Source organism: Magallana gigas, chromosome 5, assembly GCF_963853765.1.
Source record: "Magallana gigas chromosome 5, xbMagGiga1.1, whole genome shotgun sequence".
Taxonomy (NCBI): domain Eukaryota; kingdom Metazoa; phylum Mollusca; class Bivalvia; order Ostreida; family Ostreidae; genus Magallana; species Magallana gigas.
The window spans coordinates 40032684-40051307 of record NC_088857.1 but is presented as its reverse complement, the minus strand read 5'-3'; the positions used below and the strand labels follow the sequence as shown (position 1 = coordinate 40051307).

The following is an 18624-nucleotide window of genomic DNA, read 5'->3' as shown; positions in this document are numbered from 1 at the left end:
ACTTTTCATTTCTGAGATGAAGAAAATTTCCTGAACATCATGTTGGAATGATAAATACATACATATTATAGACCTATGTAAGTAGGTATATTTGCTTTAATGCAAAACGGGAAAATTAACTAATAGGATCTATTTATCCCAACCTGAGAGAAATTCAAGGCCACCATCTCATCCCCTTAAAGAGGCATGGTCACAATTTTATTTGGTATGAAAGTTTCTCAGGTAAGAGTTATCGTTCCTAAGTCCCAAGGCCCACACACCTTGGGGACTTTTCATTTCTGAGATGAAGAAAATTTCCTGAACATCATGTTGGAATGATAAATACATACATATTATAGACCTATGTAAGTAGGTATATTTGCTTTAATGCAAAACGGGAAAATTAACTAATAGGATCTATTTATCCCAACCTGAGAGAAATTCAAGGCCACCATCTCATCCCCTTAAAGAGGCATGGTCACAATTTTGGTCAAAAATTATTTTTCTAGTTTTAATATTTACAATGCTTCAGAAAGGCATTTTTAATTGGCCACCGAAATTTGAGTTGCATTTGTTGAGTTATAAGCGAGTTACAGAGCTTGAAATTCTTCTCTATGTAAATAAAGCGTTTGTTTACATTTTGAACGTTGAAGTAAAAATTCCAGTTTAAAACGAATGTGTTAAACATTAGGAATTGCTTATCTATGCTCAAAATTAATAAAAAGATAGACAAATAAGCTGGACAAAGACTTTTACTGTTATATTAAACCTATGCAAACAAAAACAGGACACGAGCCGTGTTTACCTGAGAGAGAACTGTGAGCCCCGTATCTTACTTATAACTCTACAGATTACTCTCAAATTTTATTTGATCATTAGGGGGGCTAGACTTGTACAATATATTGACAAGCAAAAAAAGGTCTTTGGTATGTATAAATTTGCCAAAAAAATTTAGCCCCCCCCCCCCCCCCCCCCGCCTCCGACGCCTATGAAATATACCACACGAAGACTGCGGTAGTCTAACCACTAACGTATAACAAAGGGACTTGTTATTCGTCACTGGTCATACTTGTGTTGGTCATTGGTCCGAGTGGTCTATGTGTCTTCTGGTACAACTTCTATGCTTTTTCTTTCACAACAAAACACGCATTTGTAATGTGATTTTCCTGCCGATACAATTGGAAGTGAAATACATGCCTAGTTAATCGTTGAATTTTCATTAGGCGCACACTGTATATTTGACTCAGCTTGTATTGTGCATTTTGAGCACAATTACATGCTTTTGTCCAGCGTATGTCCCTGTTGTGTTAACAAGACTCTCAAGGATTCAGAGATGGAACGTTTTATCTTGCCATTTAATAGTTTCTTGCATGCACAACAACCATTTGTTTACAACATGAAATTGTGCAATCTTAAAAAGAATAACATACATTTCATATTTTATAAAAGTAGTAGAAAACGCATATCAAATAATTTCAAGTTATTATTTGCAAATTTTTAATTATTAAGAAAAGAAAAGAAAAATACATTTTAACAATGTATATTATTAAGTATAAAAAGAAAATTACATTTTAACAATGTAAACAAAAAACCCCAAAAATGCGTACGATTCGAACACCCACTTTTACAGTGACATTTGTTCAAAGAACCCCTCGCTTACCACTACACCACCGATTCGCTTGTTTCGAGGGTATAATATAGCTGATTGTATTGTTATCAGAATTACGCAAACAACTGGACTTGGCCATTTAAAGACCAATCTTAAAAATTAAAAGAAGAAAACTTACTTTTTACCATAGAGTGGGTTTTCGTATCATTTTTTGGAAAATCGAAAAAGATAGACGTTAATATGTGTTATCAATATTCGTTCTTTAAAAAATGGTACGATGACCCACTCTATGAAAAAATATAATTTGAACATCCGATTTCTATATCATTTTGTTGCCAAATTAGCATATAACTATTTTGTTGTCTTAATAACAATTAAATGTGAAGTTACTTTTTGTGGGTTATGGCAGCACTGAATGTATATGGTTACATATGTTTAATAAATGTAACAAAAGTGAAATTTGTTACAAAAAAAAATGTTAGTTTTTTTAATGGACCTTTGTGGTTTTTTGCCTCGGCTTATTCCCCCAGATTCTTTTTTAAAAGAGCGGTCCCCACAACATTCGCCTCAGTTTAAATTAGCCAGTACCGGAATAGCATGCTTCCAGATTTACTTTTTAGCGTACTGCGTCATCAAAAAGTGGTGTATAGAGCTTTAAGAATAAGGACGCCAGATTAAATCGACCGGGGTCGATATGGTATGGCCAACACAACAGTTATCAACAATCATTTCCAATTGCTGGAAAAATGCTTGAAAGATATGGGTTAGTATAAAGATAGTAATGCAATGCATGTGTTAGTTGCTAATGAATGGTAGTTAGCTCTCTAACTAACTAATCAAAGGATAACAAATATTCAAAAATTAATAACTTATGAATCACAATTTATCAAAATTGTACTGTCTGTATGCTATTAAATGGAAAATTATACTGGACAAAAGAAAAGAGAACAGTTTACATGTAGTAAGAAGCATTCTGAGAGTATTGCATAAGCAATACACGTCCCCTACCGGTAACCCCTTTGATTGAGAATGACAAAAGTTTGAGACCCTGTATATTAAATATCCCCTATCATAAATGTAGTAATTGTAAAGTATGAAATTATGAAAAATGATTATAATTAACAGCAAACAATCTCAGAAATCCATTAAAAAAAGTACATTTTTGAAGCAAAGCAAACACAGAAGTCTAGTATATTATTCAACAGCCCAAACCCGATAACGAACCCGATTGTAATAATAATAATGATAAAACCCTGCCGTTAAAATTTACACAATACTTGACACCATTTTACAGAACTTATTTGTTTGTTATTAGAAATGATAAATGTAATAAAACAAATAATGCACGATATTATTTATTATTTTGCCGACCACATAATGTCCTCGTTCATTTAGTACACACCGAGCCCGATAACGAACCCGATCATTAAAAAATTTGGAGTGAAAAAATTTAAATTTCTGAAAATTGTGTTGACTAGACGCTACAAAAGTATAACTTGGTCTGCTGTTTGATATTTTGAAGCTGCTCAGCAAGTTTCACATCATTCGTCAAACGCATGCAGAAAAAAAACAACAGAAAACTGAAGTGGGACAGACAGACGGACGGACAGACAGACAGACAGACGGACTGACTGACGGACGCAGAGGAAAGCTATAGTCCCCTCCGGTGAAATCGGTAGGGGACTAATAACACAAATTAAGAAAGTAAAAAATATATATATAATCAAAATTTCCCAATTTAATTAAATATTTGAGAGAAAAAAAATTATGTACCACCAGAATGTACAAATGTAGTTAAAAAAACTTTCTTCGGGATAATGGACAAACCTGATAGCATATACATGTGGATGAGACTGGGTTTAGCAAAACGGACAAACGAGAGAAGGTTCTAACAGAGAGGTCAAGGAAACATACTTATGCAAGAAGTGTTTCATCTACCTGCCACATCACAGCAAATATCTGTGTATCAGCTGATGGACATGTACTTCCAACATTTCTCATTTTCGAAAACAGCTTCCCAAGAGGAAGTTACAGAGATGGTATATTACAAACCATATACAGTCAGTTCAAGGATATAATATACATTTTAAAAACTACAACATATTTACCATGAATATAAATTAAAAAATCAATTCAAATAAACAAAACAAAATAAAAAAAAAAAAGATATTCAAATCATTTACAAATCAAAGTATGTACAATTAACACATATAACTCACTCACACATATAATTAATACTTTAAAAATGATAAGAGGGACGCGGTGGATGATATATACATACAAACACAATTTCTAAAAACTAAGGCAATTGAAATGTTTACATTGACGGGTGTTCCTAGAGATTGGTTGTTTGGTACCTCACCGAACGGCTACATGGACGGCGAACTGTTCTACAAATGGTTTGAATCAGTGTTCCTACCGAATGTACATAAATGTCCTGCCTTACTGGTCCTTGACAACCGCGAAAGTGATCTCACTCTCAAACTTCTACAGCGGGCAAAAACAGAGAATGTGGAGCTGTACGGGTTACCTCCCCACACAACACATGTAACCCAGCCTTTGAATGCGGCCCTTTTTAAACATCTCAAGTCCAAATTTTCTGATATTGCTGTCAATTTGGGGTATGCCAGGAAAGATGATTGGCAAGGCAAAGTAAGGCCATGATTCTCACGTCTACCTATATGAACAATACAATACCTCTGTAGTTAATTCAATTTTATAAAACTCCATATAAACTATTCAATTAACATAAATCATCAATAACTTTCAATTCGCTGAGAATACAATATATTGCACCTACCGGTACATATTTGAATCACATTTTTAGGTCACCTGAGTCACTCAGGTGACCTATTGCAATTGGTCTTCGTCCGTCGTCGTGCGTTGTGCGTCGTGCGTTAACAATTTTACATTTTTAACTTCTTCTTGAAAACTACCAGGCCAATCGTTACCATTTTTGGTGTGAAGCATCTCTATGGTAAGAAGAATCTAAATTGTGAAATTTATGGCTCTACCACCCCTGGGGTGCCACGGGCTGGGCCAAACATGCAAAAAAAAGCCAAATTTTCAAATCTTCTTCTCTACTTCCACACATGTGAGGAAAAAACTGAATGCATGGTTATGATGTTCATGAGGCCCTCTACCAAAATTGTGAAATTTATGGCCCCTGGGTCAGGGGTTCTGGCTCTAGGGTGGGTCCAATATGGCCATATAGTAAAAATGTATTAAATCTTAGAAAATCTTCTTCTCTACTACCATATATATTTGTTAAAAACTAAATGCATGATTATGATGTCCATGAAGCCCTCTTCCTAAATTGTGAAATTCATGACCCCTAGGTCAGGGGTTCAGGCTCTAGGGTGGGGCCAAAATGGCCAAATAGTAAAAATGTATTAAATCTTAGAAAAATCTTCTTTTCTACTCCAATATATATTTGTTAAATATTAAATGCATGATTATGATGTCCATGAAGCCCTCTACCTAAATTGTGAAATTCATGACCCCTGGGTCAGGGGTTCAGGCTCTAGAGTGGGGCCGATATGGCCAAATAATAAAAGTGTATTAATCTTAGAAAATCTTCTTCTCTACTCCCATATATATTTGTTAAAAACTAAATGCATGGTTATGATGTCCATGAAGCCCTCTACCGTAATTGTGAAATTCATGACCCCTCGGTCAGGGGTTCATGCTCTAAGGTGGGGCCAATATGGCCATATAGTAAAAATGATTTAAATCTTAAAAAATCTTCTTCTTTACTCCCACACATGTGGGCAAAAAACTGAATACATGGTTATGATATCCACAATCTCCTTTACCTAAATTGTGAAATTCATGGCTGCTGGGTCAGGGGTTCAGGACATGAGGGGGGCAATATGGCAATAAAGTGTTAATGCATATAATGTTTAAAAATCTTCTTCTCTATTCTCACACATCTGTATAAAAAAAACCGACTAATGATTATGTTTACCAGGAAGTCTTCTACTGAAATTTTAATTTTCATGTCCCCTGGGGTATGGGTTTTGACTTTAGGGCAGGGCCAAAATGGATGTATAGATGTTAATGCATATAACGTTAAAAAATTATCTTCTTTACTCCCACACACCTGAAAGGAAAACTGAATTCATTATTTTGTAGACCAGATCTTTTAGTTTTTCACAAAAATTATAGGTTTCACAGTTCTTTTTGAATTAAATGTGGTTGTCATTACAAATTTATAATTTTTCTACTCCAGTATGAAACCTAATTAATTAGATGCATATATGAGACTCCATGACAAGTTTGTGTATTGGATATATGCTACTCAGGTGACCGTTAAGGCCAATTGGCCTCTTGTTTTTAAAAATAATTACTAAACATTACAATATAGCACAGCATTCAATTACAATTTTCATTTCATTTAATTAGATTTGCACCAGTGTTGTCATCCGCCAGTGATCAGTGCTTCATTCCACACCATATCAAGGAGGTCTTCAGAAAGACTCATTTTTTCTTTCAATCCTAAGGTGATTGACCAGAACCAACCTGCCCCCTGCTGAACCCAAACAGCATCTTCTTAAAGAAGTAACTCCTGGTAATTCAAAATCATAAATCAAAATGAAACAAATGTATATACCACATTACACAAAAAAGTCAAAAAACAGCTTAAATCATCAAACTACTTTTTCAACCAACAGTTTTCTATGAAGTAAGTTTAAACTTTTCATACCATTATTAATCTCTTTTCTTTTTAAAGACAATCCATCTGAAAAACAGGACATTCTTTGCCACGCCTGTGGTCATTTTCTTGGGCAAAATCCTTTGGTAAAGCAGGGTCTCATTCGTGAAAACCTCTCTTAGATATTTCTCCCCATCTTTTTGCCAACTTCTGATAAAAACTAGAGGTACTGTGAGCAAGCTCTTCCCCCCCCACTAAGATAAAAATCATAATGTGTGTATTTTTCCAATTATAGAAAATATTGGATGAATCTATTTCACCATCCATTTTCTATAAATAACAACTGCTCTATTTTTTTAAACTGTTGGTCATAAGCAATATTTGTGTTAAATAAAACATTCCATGCTTCTCCATAAGAAAGATAATTACCGAACATGAATTTTGCACTTTTTCTGCCAGTGACCTTGACCTTGCCCAAATGACCTTGGGTCAAGGTCATGACACACCCTTAGGTCATAAGCAATCTTTGAGTGAAGTAAGAACTTAATTCTCCATGAGAAAGATATGGACCTGACACGAATTTTGTATTTTTTCTGCCAGTGACCTTGACCTTGCCCTAATGACCTTGGGTCAAGGTCATGACACACCCTTAAGTCATAAGCAATCTTTGTGTGAATTAAGAACTTGCAATGTTTCTCCATAAAAAAAGATATGGACCAGACACAAATTTTGCACTTTTTCTGCCAGTGACCTTGACCTTGTCCAAATGACCTTGGTTCAATGTCATGACACACCCTTACGTCATAAGCAATCTTTATGTGAAGTAAGAACTTCCAATGTTTCTCCATAAGAAAGATATGGACCGGACACGATTGCACAGACAGACGGACGGACAGACGGACAAGGTGATTCCTATATACCCCCCCCCCCCCAAAAAAAAAACTTCGTTTGCGGGGGGTATTAAAAGGCGGATAATAACAACATCCATAGTTTTAACAGGTAAATATTATTCAAAGAATACAAAAAGACATGATAATTTTCATAAACCAAAGAAAGAGAGTAAAAAGAGTCAGAGAGAGATCAAGTCTAAAATGATAACAATTGTCTATTCAATATCTTATAAAATATAGTCATTTTTTTTTTAATTTTAACCATCAAATAATGAATGTTATCTTATCCACTTGTCATGTAATATAGGACATGAGATAATAACTCAACTAGCACAAAAAGAAGCAGATGAGGAGGAAAAGAAGAAGAAAAAGGAGGAGAGGAGGGAAAGGGCTGAGAATAAGAGGAAAGAGGCTGAGAGGAAAAGGAAAGAGGCCGAGGAAAAGGGAGGAGAAAAGCCTAAAACAATGCAGAAAAAGAAAATCAACAGTATTTAAGCCACTAACCAGTATTTGTTAAAACAATAAAAAATACCAGGGTTAATAAAATTGGCTGTCATATTAATAGGATTTAATTTCAATGCTTTACAATTTTATCATACTTTCCATTGTAGGAGAATGAGGAATACTTACCAGTCTTAGAGAGGCCCAAGCGAAGGATAATAAAACCAAAGGTACTACCCAGAGTCTGTCAAACATCATTCTGCCTTAATTTAGTAAACAACGAACCTGTAACTCACACCAAACCTACAAACATATATACATAAATTAATCAGTCTGATGATTGACTAATGCAACAGTGCACGACAATGTCGCTTTTACTTTTTATGACAGTAAGTCACAAGAAGGCTATTTCAACTCATTGTTAAACTGTTTGTGTTGCCAAAATTGGGTGTCTATCTCTGGGTGTAACTTTAATCTACTAACCTGCAGGTCCGAAGTTCGAATATAGCAGTAAGACTATATTTTTCATGCAATTCACAACTGATATCGTCTCTTTACTTGCCTCTGATAGTCTTAGCACCAGCACCGTAAACTGAAGTGGAGTAGTTTTGTTTATATGTAAAAATGTCGACCCTCAATCGCAATGTAAATTTAACACACTTATTTTTCGAGGTTGGTAGTGTGTTCTGGAGAAAGTCTGAGGCAAGTAAAGAGACAATACCAGTGGTAAATTGCATAAATCTGACTTGTAATACAAACTTTTCTAGACTGTGTGGAGGACCCATAATGGGGGTGGTGCACTAACTGACTGGGGAGGGGCAAAAAAATATTTACTATAACTCTAAATGATTAATTTTAGAAGTTCGCTGACCAGCTTGTAGAAGATCCTGATGTCACCTTTGATGAAACGCCAGACACGACACTGTGCTTCTTCTGCTCAAGTCACGAGGCCCCATCAACCAGCACATCAGATCGAGTTGTCGATGGCTGGTTTTCATGTGATATTTGTGACGATTGGTATCATTGTGTATGCCAAGGCTTTACAAATGATGAGGACTTTGTTGTCATTCCTCCAGCGCTCGTTGGGAGGAATAACGTTTTCATGCCACCACGTCTAACTCCGCGTTCGATAAAAACTCAGTGCGCATGCGATGGTTGCATCATTGAAAAAAATAATTCAAATTTTAATCTTATTTTGTTTCTAATTAAATATAATTTTTCTCTTAAACTTACATCTGTCTTATCTTGTCATTTTTCTCACATAATTTAGGTAGTATGTCTATTAATTAGTGAAATTGAATTAGTAAATTAGTGAAAAAATATCGAATGGTATGAAATAAAAAACATCATATAAGTTGTATGAATGAACATTGCAGAGATCTGCATAGAAAATTTTACATGACATGTACAGTTAATATGAAGGGAATAATGTAAAAAAAAATGTGTATCGTTCGGCAATGATGGGTAGCCGCACGTTGCACTTTATATCAGCTATTGTCAACATTTTGGTAATAAGGGTCCTGCTCTGCGGGCGCCCTACAGTGATCAGTCGGTCCGTCCATCCGTCTTTGCGAGATCACTTATTAGGGGTATATCTCCCCCCACCCCCGGTCCAATCTGGCTCATATATTTAGTCAGAAGTAAGTCGATATCGAATGGTATGAAATAAATACATCATACAAGTTGTATGAATGAACATTGCAGAGATCTGCATAGACAATTTTACATGAAAGTTAATATGAAGAGAATAATTTTAAAAAAATGTTTATCGTTCGGCAATAATGGGTACTCGCACGTTATATCAGCTATTGTTGACAGTTTGGTAATAAGGGTCCTGCTATGCGGGCGCCCTACAGTGATCAGTCGGTCCGTCCATCCGTCTTTGCGAGATCACTTATAAGGGGCATATCTCTCCCACCCCCCCCCCCCCCCAAAGGTCCAATCTGGCCCATATTTCACTCACAGAGTGTCTATGGTAAAAGATGTGCTGTGAAGCTTGTAGCTGCGGGTCATTTAAAATCAGCCCCGTAAAGTGAGGTGTTTTAGTTTGTTTACTTGTAAAAACGGCGACTCTCAACTTGACACTTCATTTTCCGAGGTCAGTAGCGGGGTTTGGAAAAACTCTAAGGCAAGTAAAGAGAAGATATCAGTTGTAAATTGTATGAAGTATTTAATGGTACTATTTTTTTCACATAGTATCTGTTTAAATACGTTAATGAGTCCAAAACTAGTCCACGTTTTTGAGCGCAATCAATACACATTTTTTTCACTGGGTGGCACTGTAGCTCCCAGGTCATCCATCCGAATTTTTCAGACCGAAAGCTACAGCCCTGCAGTTTTGAAGCTTTTTGATCAAGGGGCAAGGTCATATCGGACCATCCAAAATCTTTTTATCAGAGTATATATACTTTCCACATAGCCCTTTTTGGTTTATACCTCACATGATTTTTTTGAAGAAAGTGTGTGTAGTGACATAGCATGATTTTACGAAAAAAAAAACATGTCCGGAGAGTATCTTTTTTCTCTTTGCTCCAATCTGACTCAACACTTCCTCCACCTGGTGTGACATTGAACTATGTTTGTAAGTTAAGTGTCATTGTCGTATCGGATCATACACAAAATCTTTTTAAGAGCATTTATATACTCTCTACTTATCCCTAGGTGGCTAATATTTTACTTAATTAGAGCTTTTTGGTGAACTGTGTGCAATGACCTTGAACCAAGTCAATGTAAAGGTCAAAGCAGATCTCTTTTTAAGTTTTAGACCGTATATTTTTTTCCATTTGCTTAATATTGCTAAAATTGAACAAATATACATATTTGTAAAGTGTAATGAGATTGAATTAGAAGTTCTATGCCAGCTTGAAAATTAGTTATATGTCTAGGTTAAAGAAAAATTATCTGAAATTCTTTTGTCTTATAGACCATTATTCAAAAGGGGCCTTTTAAGACTGTTACCATCTCTATGTTGTCTAGTTCACTACTGTATTTACTTACCATGCCACTATATGTATTTTATGTGCTTAACCGAAATTTTTCATCATTTGGAGTTCGATCCATAACCTCGATCAGTTCTGCAATTGAAAACTTCAAGTGCTTTTACAGTCTACGTTTTAAATTAGACTTATCAGATAATATCCCTTATTTCAATAGGCGGAATGATTGTTAATTACTAATAGGAAAATTGAATAATATGTAAGTCTTGCAAAATCATTCAGTCTTTCTTTACTCCAAAACTAAAAAAGCCTACATTGAATGAATTATTCATTTTGAACATGTCTATAAAAATAATTGATTTCGTTTAAAAGCAAATATTGTGTCTATTTCATTTAACAATTCTTTTGTTTAGTTCTAATCAAGCAGCAATGGCAATCTGTTACAACAATGTTTTTCTCACGTCAGTACACCGCTGCGATATATATTTAAACTACTTTTGTATTACGATGTTATTACTTATTAAGAAGACTACGTTTGTATTTGTTTGCATTATATGTAATGATTATTCTCAATCGGATATGTATATCACTTTATTATAAATAATTAACATTTGTTCACAATAAACCGTAGGAGCCTTACAGCGTCCGGGAGCACGATAAGCAAAGCATACAACACGATAATTCCGACCCCTAGGGAGCCAAGAGCTACGGCGGAAGGTCGGTTGTCAGCAATGCAAATCCTAGAGTTTCTGTAGGACGACAACCCCTTCTTGTCTATTACAAGACTTTCGTGTGGTGCCAGAGTCGCTGTTGGGATGGTGCCGTTTTGACTGCATGAGCACACACAGAGCGCCTGTCCCGTCCCATTTTGTATAGAGGTTGTGGTTGCTGCCGTTTGCAGAGTGGTATACTGGAATACCGAAACTGTAGATGACATGGTTGTTTCCGTTGTAGTGTCTGTCGTGAAGAACAATTTAAAATAATTTTTGGTTAAACTGATATCTAGTAAGATTATTTTTGTGCAATGCAAAGTTTACTTGCTTATTCGTCCTCCGAGGCAATAACTATTAAATTTTCTGGAGTTGAAGATTCTTTGTAAATACTTATTTAAATCACGCACGGAAAACAGAAATCTTAATGATTTGTCCCAGAAGCGTGATTATATTTTTCACGTCTTAAGCTAAATAATCAGACGTTTTCCTTGAAGTCTCTCATTTCATACCGTTTTCACAAAAGAACCATGTTATGCAAGAATCTTGCATGCAAAAAGATCATTGTATCCAAACATACCTGTCATTGCATTAACATTGAGAGATATTAAATTGAAAAAAAAAATTCTTTAAAATATTAAGCTTATTAATTCAAACGAACCACAGTTGTCTTTAGTGTAGAAAGAGCAGCCAGAACATGTTGTTGACATTGGAACAGAAGAGCTTGAGAAATAACAACTCCCCGACATCCTCCCGAAACCTTTACACGACGGATTCGTTGAACATTCCATTTTGCAAAATTCTAGCGTTCCAGAAGTACTGTATAGAAGATTTGAACTCGATCCTTTTCGATAACTGCCATGATCAATGTATGTGCAAGCTAAAAAATATGAAATTGTACACGTTAATTTCTACTCGTCACACTCGACCATATATAAAAAACTTGTTTTATAGATGAACGCAGCGCTCTAATGAATGCGTTTTATTGACGTAAGGATGCATATCAAATGTCTTCTTACAAATGAAAAAATAATATATGTTGTTCATGGACTTTTAGAAACTTTTTATTTACGAAACTTTCTTCAAATAGGGTGGGGTTGTTAGATGATTGCTTTTATATCTATATTTTAATCAAGATACTGTATATAGGGTTTTTTCGCCCTGTGTAATTTTCGCCCTTCCACACTTGCGCAGGTAATTTTGGTCCGTCGTGAATTCGCCGAATCACAGTTGTGTTTAAAGTTACTTAATATTAGACATTGAAAACAACCAAATCATAAATTCGCCCGCCGAAAACGAGGGTGAAATGGTTATAAATTAAACGGGGCGAATAATTCCCAGTACACAGTATATATTAATTTCAATTAAATACCACCCCCCCCCCCCCCCCCCGAAAGAAAAACCCAAAACAAAACAATCAATTTATTACATTTTTGTAAACCAAAAACAGGAAAGGGAATTGGGGAGACCCTGACCTCAAATGTTGATAATTCCTGTTGTAGATAATTTGTTGTAAACAAATGAATATCTTTCAAAACTTTTATTATTTGATTCGCAGAAAATCAAGAATCGTTTCCTTGTCATTATCTAAATTCTTACAATATTGGAACAGAGGATGGAACTTTTCTTTTTCATAAATCATAGACATTATTATTATTATTTTCTATAAATAAATTAATGATATGATTAAAAGAGAAGCCTGCCTTATCTCAGCATCTGAAAATGTCTAAATATCTAAAATGACTTATCGTTCAGCAGACGTATGCAGGCATATCTACTATACCCTGACCCTGCATTCTATAGATATTTTCATGTTCACACGAATATTTCTATGCATTGTTTAGTTCAATTCTATGTACAATTGTGCCTCAATATTGAAATATATTTAGTTTTTGCAACCTCTTATGATATCATCTGTGTTTCTCTAAATGCAAATGCATTTGTTCTGCTTTCATTAATATAAACTGTTATGAACAACTTGAACTATGCACATTCAGTGGTATAGTATAACATGTACTTTCGAGTTCATGTACTACGAATTGGAAAATAGATCCACCACATATAATCATAGCCCCAATGCAAAACAAACAAGATATCTGTGAGCCAATGCTCACTAGTGATACCCCCGCTCTGATGTGAATATGCAAAATAAGCAAAGTCGACATTTAACAGAAAGCTGGCATCCGATTGGTACAGAAATATATCCAACAATATGGCATGCCTAAACAAATAGTGTGTTAAAATTTCAAGCATCTGCGATAAACAGCTGCTGAGAAATCTTAGAGGAAAATTTGTTTGAAAATTTTGGCTAAAATAAACAAAGTACTCATTTAACAGGAAGATGACGTCCAATTGGTACAAAAATATATCCCACAATATGGCATGCCTTAATAAACACCGTGTAAAAATTTCAAGCATCTCCGATAAATAGCTGCTGAGAAATCTTTGACGAAAATTTGTTTGAAAATTTTGGCAAAAAATAAACAAAGTCATTATTTAACAGGATGTTGACGTCCGATAGATACAAAAATATATCCCACGATATGGCATGCCAAAACAAATAGTGTGTTAAAATTTCAAGCATCTGCGAAAAATAGCTGCTGAGAAATCTTTGACAAAAATTTGTTTGAAAATTTTGGCTAAAAATAAACAAAGTCGTCATTTAACAGGAAGTTGACACCCGATTGGTACAGAAATATATCCCACGATATGGCATGCCTATACAAATATTGTGTAAAAATTTCAAGCATCTGCGATAAATAGTTGCTGAGAAATCTTTGACGAAAATTTGTTTGAAAATTTTGGTTAAAAAATAAGCAAAGTCGTCATTTAACAGGAAGTTGACGTCCGGTTGATACAAAAATATATCCCACAATATGGCATGCCTAAACAATTAGTGTATTAAAATTTCAAGCATCTGCGATAAATAGCTGCTGAGAATTCTTTGACGGAAATTTGTTTGAAAATTTTGGCAAAAAATAAACGAAGTTGTCATTTAACAGGAAGTTGACGTTTGATTGGTACAAAAATACATCCCACGATATGGCATGCCTTAACAAACACTGTGTTAAAATTTCAAGCATCTGCGATAAACAGTTGCTGAGAAATCTTTGACGAAAATTTGTTTGAAAATTTTGGTTAAAAAATAAGCAAAGTCGTCATTTAACAGGAAGTTGACGTCCGATTGGTACAAAAATATATCCCACGATATGGCATGCCTTAACAAACACTGTGTTAAAATTTCAAGCATCTGCGATAAATAGTTGCTGAGATAAATGCGACAGAAATTTTTGTTACGGACGGACGGACAGACAGACAGACAGACAGACAGACAGACAGACACACAAGGGTAAAACAGTATACCCCCTCTCCTTCGGAGCGGGGGTATAAATATGGTATGCACATGCTTAGTACTCAGTGGAGATATCCAAGTTCTTCGACATTTAAACCCAACTTACACCTGTTTCAGAATCCCAATTTAGATCCGACTAAGTATTGGCGTTACTTCGTTGATCGGACTAACTTAACCCCAAATTAATGCCTTTTTGAGAAACGCCAGGTGTTTCGTTTATCCTTACACCACACACTCATTTTGCCCTGATATCCATGTTTAGGTCGAAGAACCTCTAAAGAACTCAGGCATTTCATTGTACCACTTTAATAGTATGTCCCATAATTTTAAAGCATCATTTACTGTTTTCAAAAGTATGTTATGCTTTAAGGTATCCGATCCATAATAGCTCCAGATTCAATGAATCTGGGTATATAACAGATATGTATGGGCTTAATACTTGGTATACTTTGATATAATTTTCATGTTTAAGTATCAGTTTATAAGAGTGGCATGTGTCCTTATTAATGACCTTTTCCTTTTCTTGAAGAGTTGCCCCCTTTGCTTTTATTCTAAATCAAATAATTCTAAAAAAAAAATCTTTGCGGTATAAAATTTATTGTCCCCCGCCGCAACGCGGTGCGGAGACATAGAAATGCCGGGCGTCCGTCCGTGTGTCCGTGGGTCCGTCCGTCACACTTTTTTGTAAGCGCTCTCATGCCTACAAATTTTGACGTATTTTCATTAAATTTATACCAAATGTTTATATGACTATTATCTTGGTCAAGTTCGGAAATCAGCATTGGTCGATACTTTTTGTTGGAGTTATGGGACTTTGACCACAATCATTACTCCGTTTTATCCAAAAATTGACCTTGTAAGCACTCTCATTCCTACAAATTTTGACGGATTTTCATTAAATTTATACCAAATGTTTATACTACTAATACCTTGGTCGAGTTTGAAAATCAGCATTGGTCGATACTTTTTGTTGGAGTTATGGGACTATGACCACAATTATGACTCCGTTTTATCCAAAAATTGACCTTGTAAGCGCTCTCATGCCTACAAATTTTGACGGATTTTCATTAAATTTATACCAAATGTTTATACCACTAATACCTTGGTCAAGTTCTAAAATCAGCATTGGTCGATACTTTTTGTTGGAGTTATGGGACTTTGACCACAATAATGACTCCGTTTTATCCAAAAATTGACCTTGTAAGCGCTCTCATGCCTACAAACTTTGACGGATTTTCATCAAATTTATACCAAATGTTTATATTACTAATACTTTGGTCAAGTTCGAAAATCAGCATTGGTCGATACTTTTTGTGGGAGTTATGGGACTTTAACCACAATAATGACTCCGTTTTATCCAAAAATTGACCTTGTAAGCGCTCTCATGCCTACAAATTTTGACGAATTTTCATCAAATTTATACCAAATGTTTATACCACTAATACCTTGGTCAAGTTCTAAAATCAGCATTGGTCGATACTTTTTGTGGGAGTTATGGGACTTTGACCGCAATAATGACTCCTTTTTATCCAAAAATTGACCTTGTAAGTGCTCTCATGCCTACAAATTTTGACGGATTTTCATTAAATTTATACCAAATGTTTATACCACTAATACCTTGGTCAAGTTCGAAAATCAGCCTTGGTCGATAGACTCGATACTAGTATACTGCTTGACCGGCGGGGGACCCAGGAATTCTATTCTTGTTTTCAATAGTTTTTGTACTCATAATGATAAAGTACATCTTTCCACCAAGGCATTTATTGATATTCCTTGTATTTACTTTTTTATTTTAAAAAATGTGCTTGTCCCCTTTTACCATAATGCAATTTTCATTAATTAATTACTGCTTAGTTAATAATCTTTTTGAAAGATCCCAAAAATGGAAAGAATGTGGAATTTCATGACACGATCACATTAAAACTTGCTAAGCATATGTTCACCACTTGTATGTAATTTGTGATATATAAATTGTTAAAATATGAACAAGTGCATTAAGCCTTCTTTCAATATATATTTTCTTACCTTGATAAATCCGAAATGATATAAAAATCCAGATTCCATAATGATGCCTGACATCGTGAAATACTGCAAATTGTATTTAAAATAATACGAAAACTTTGATATATTAATGTCAAATTTAGTTCTCAGTTATGAAACGGTATGATAATATATATTAACGATATGCAGGTATGTAAGAAAAGAATACCTCGAATTTCAACCATGCAACAACAGTGCGAAAATTCTTCTTATGTAAAGCTAGTTATACATGTAGCTGCAAATCGATTGCTAGTTCATTCATTTTTTTAAACCATTGAGGTAACGTCAAAACAACTGGTCTTTTTTAAATAACTTACCGTGTACATTTTGGAATTTCACAAACAAGAAGAAACTGACCATTGCTTTGTTTTGTACAAACACAAAAAATATATAAAGTTCAAGTTAAAAGGGTACGCCGATACGTTTTCGTAGAACAATCGTGCTCTTAGATGTATTTCTATAAATTTATGAAAGCTGTGGACTTGGGTTAACGATTGAAATCTAAAGACATTCGAGTAAAGTCATAACAAAAGTTTTTTAAAAAACCCGCTGAACTTAATCTCTTAAAGCCAAAGTAATATCTAGAAATCCAAGACAACATATTCACTTTTGAAAAATTAACTATTGCAATTGGTCTTCGTGCGTCGTGCGCCGTGCGTTAACAATTTTACATTTCTAACTTCTTGAACACTACTTTGCCAATCGTTACAATTTTTGGTGTGAAGCATTTCTATGGTAAGAGGAATCTAAATTGTGAAATTCATGGCTCTACCACCCCTGGGGTGCTATGGGCGGGGCAAAATATGCAAAAAAAGCCAAATTTTCTTCTACTTCCACACATGTGAGGAATAAACTGAATGCATGGTTATGATGTCCATGAAGCCTTCTACCAAAATTGTGAAATTCATGGCCTCTGGTTCACGGGTTCAGGCTCTAGGGTGGGGCCAATATGGATATATAATTAAAATGTATTAAATCTTAAAAAATCTTCTTCTCTACTCCCATATATATTTGTTTAAAACTAAATGCATGATTATGATGTCCATGAGGCCCTCTACCAAAATTGTGAAATTCATGACCCCTGCGTCAGGGGTTCAGGCTCTAGGGTGGGGCCAATTTGGCATATAGTAAAAATGTATTAAATCTTAGAAAATCTTCTTCTCTACTCCCATATATATTTGTTTAAAACTAAATACATGACTATGATGTCCATTAAGCCCTCTATTAAAATTGCGAAATTCATGACCCCTGGGTCATGGGTTCAGGCTCTAGGATGAGGCCAATATGGCTATATAGTAAAAATATTTTAAATATTAAAAAATCTTCTTCTCTACTCCCACTCATATTGGCAAAAAACTGAATAAATGGTTATGATGTCCACTAACTCCTCTACCTAAATTGTGAAATTCATGGCCTCAGGGGTTCAGGACATGAGGTTGGGGGGGGGGGGGGGCAATATAGTGTTAATGCATATAATGTTTAATGATGTTCTTATCTATTCTCACACATCTGTATTAAAAACTGACTTATAATTATGTTTACCAGGAAGTCCTCTACTGAAATTTTAATTTTCGTTTCCCCTGGAGTATGGGTTTTGACTCTAGGGCAGGGCCAAAATGGATGTATAGGTGTTAATGCATATAATGTTAAAAAATTAACTTCTTTACTCCAACACACCTGAATTGAAAACTGAATTCATGATTTTGTAGACCAGATCTTTAAGTTTTTTGCCAAAATTATAGGTTTCATGGTTCTTTTTGAAAGATTTCAGGCAGGGAGGTGGTCGTCATTGCGAATTTATAATTTTTCTACTCCAGAATGAAACCTAATTAATTAAATGCATATATGAGACTCCTCGACAAGTTTGTGTATGGGTTATATGCTACTCAGGTGACCGTTAAGGCCAATTGGCCTCTTGTTTTAAATGCCATCTATTTTCTTGTATTGATCTTCTGATTGTATTGTTCATTGTAAATTAAGATACTTTAAAGCTGCTTGGTCCGATTTTTTTTA

The 18624-nt window shown here is 34.9% G+C and overlaps 2 long non-coding RNA genes across 3 annotated transcripts; both read right to left on the bottom strand.

Annotated features, from left to right (window-relative positions):
* Nucleotides 1–3366: 3366 nt before the first annotated feature.
* On the bottom strand, nt 3367–6463 carry LOC136275821 (uncharacterized). Of its 2 annotated transcripts, none has more exons than XR_010714313.1 (3): nt 6294–6463; nt 5971–6155; nt 3367–4265 (listed from the first exon to the last, which is right to left on the bottom strand). It is a non-coding gene; the product is annotated as an uncharacterized lncRNA (long non-coding RNA). The 2 variants fall into 2 exon arrangements; XR_010714314.1 differs by having other exon boundaries at nt 6001–6155.
* Nucleotides 6464–11138: 4675 nt separating this feature from the next.
* Nucleotides 11139–16715, bottom strand: LOC117692135 (uncharacterized). The gene is made up of 3 exons (XR_010713758.1): nt 16597–16715; nt 11881–12099; nt 11139–11466 (listed from the first exon to the last, which is right to left on the bottom strand). It is a non-coding gene; the product is annotated as an uncharacterized lncRNA (long non-coding RNA).
* Between the last annotated feature and the right edge of the window lie 1909 nt (nt 16716–18624).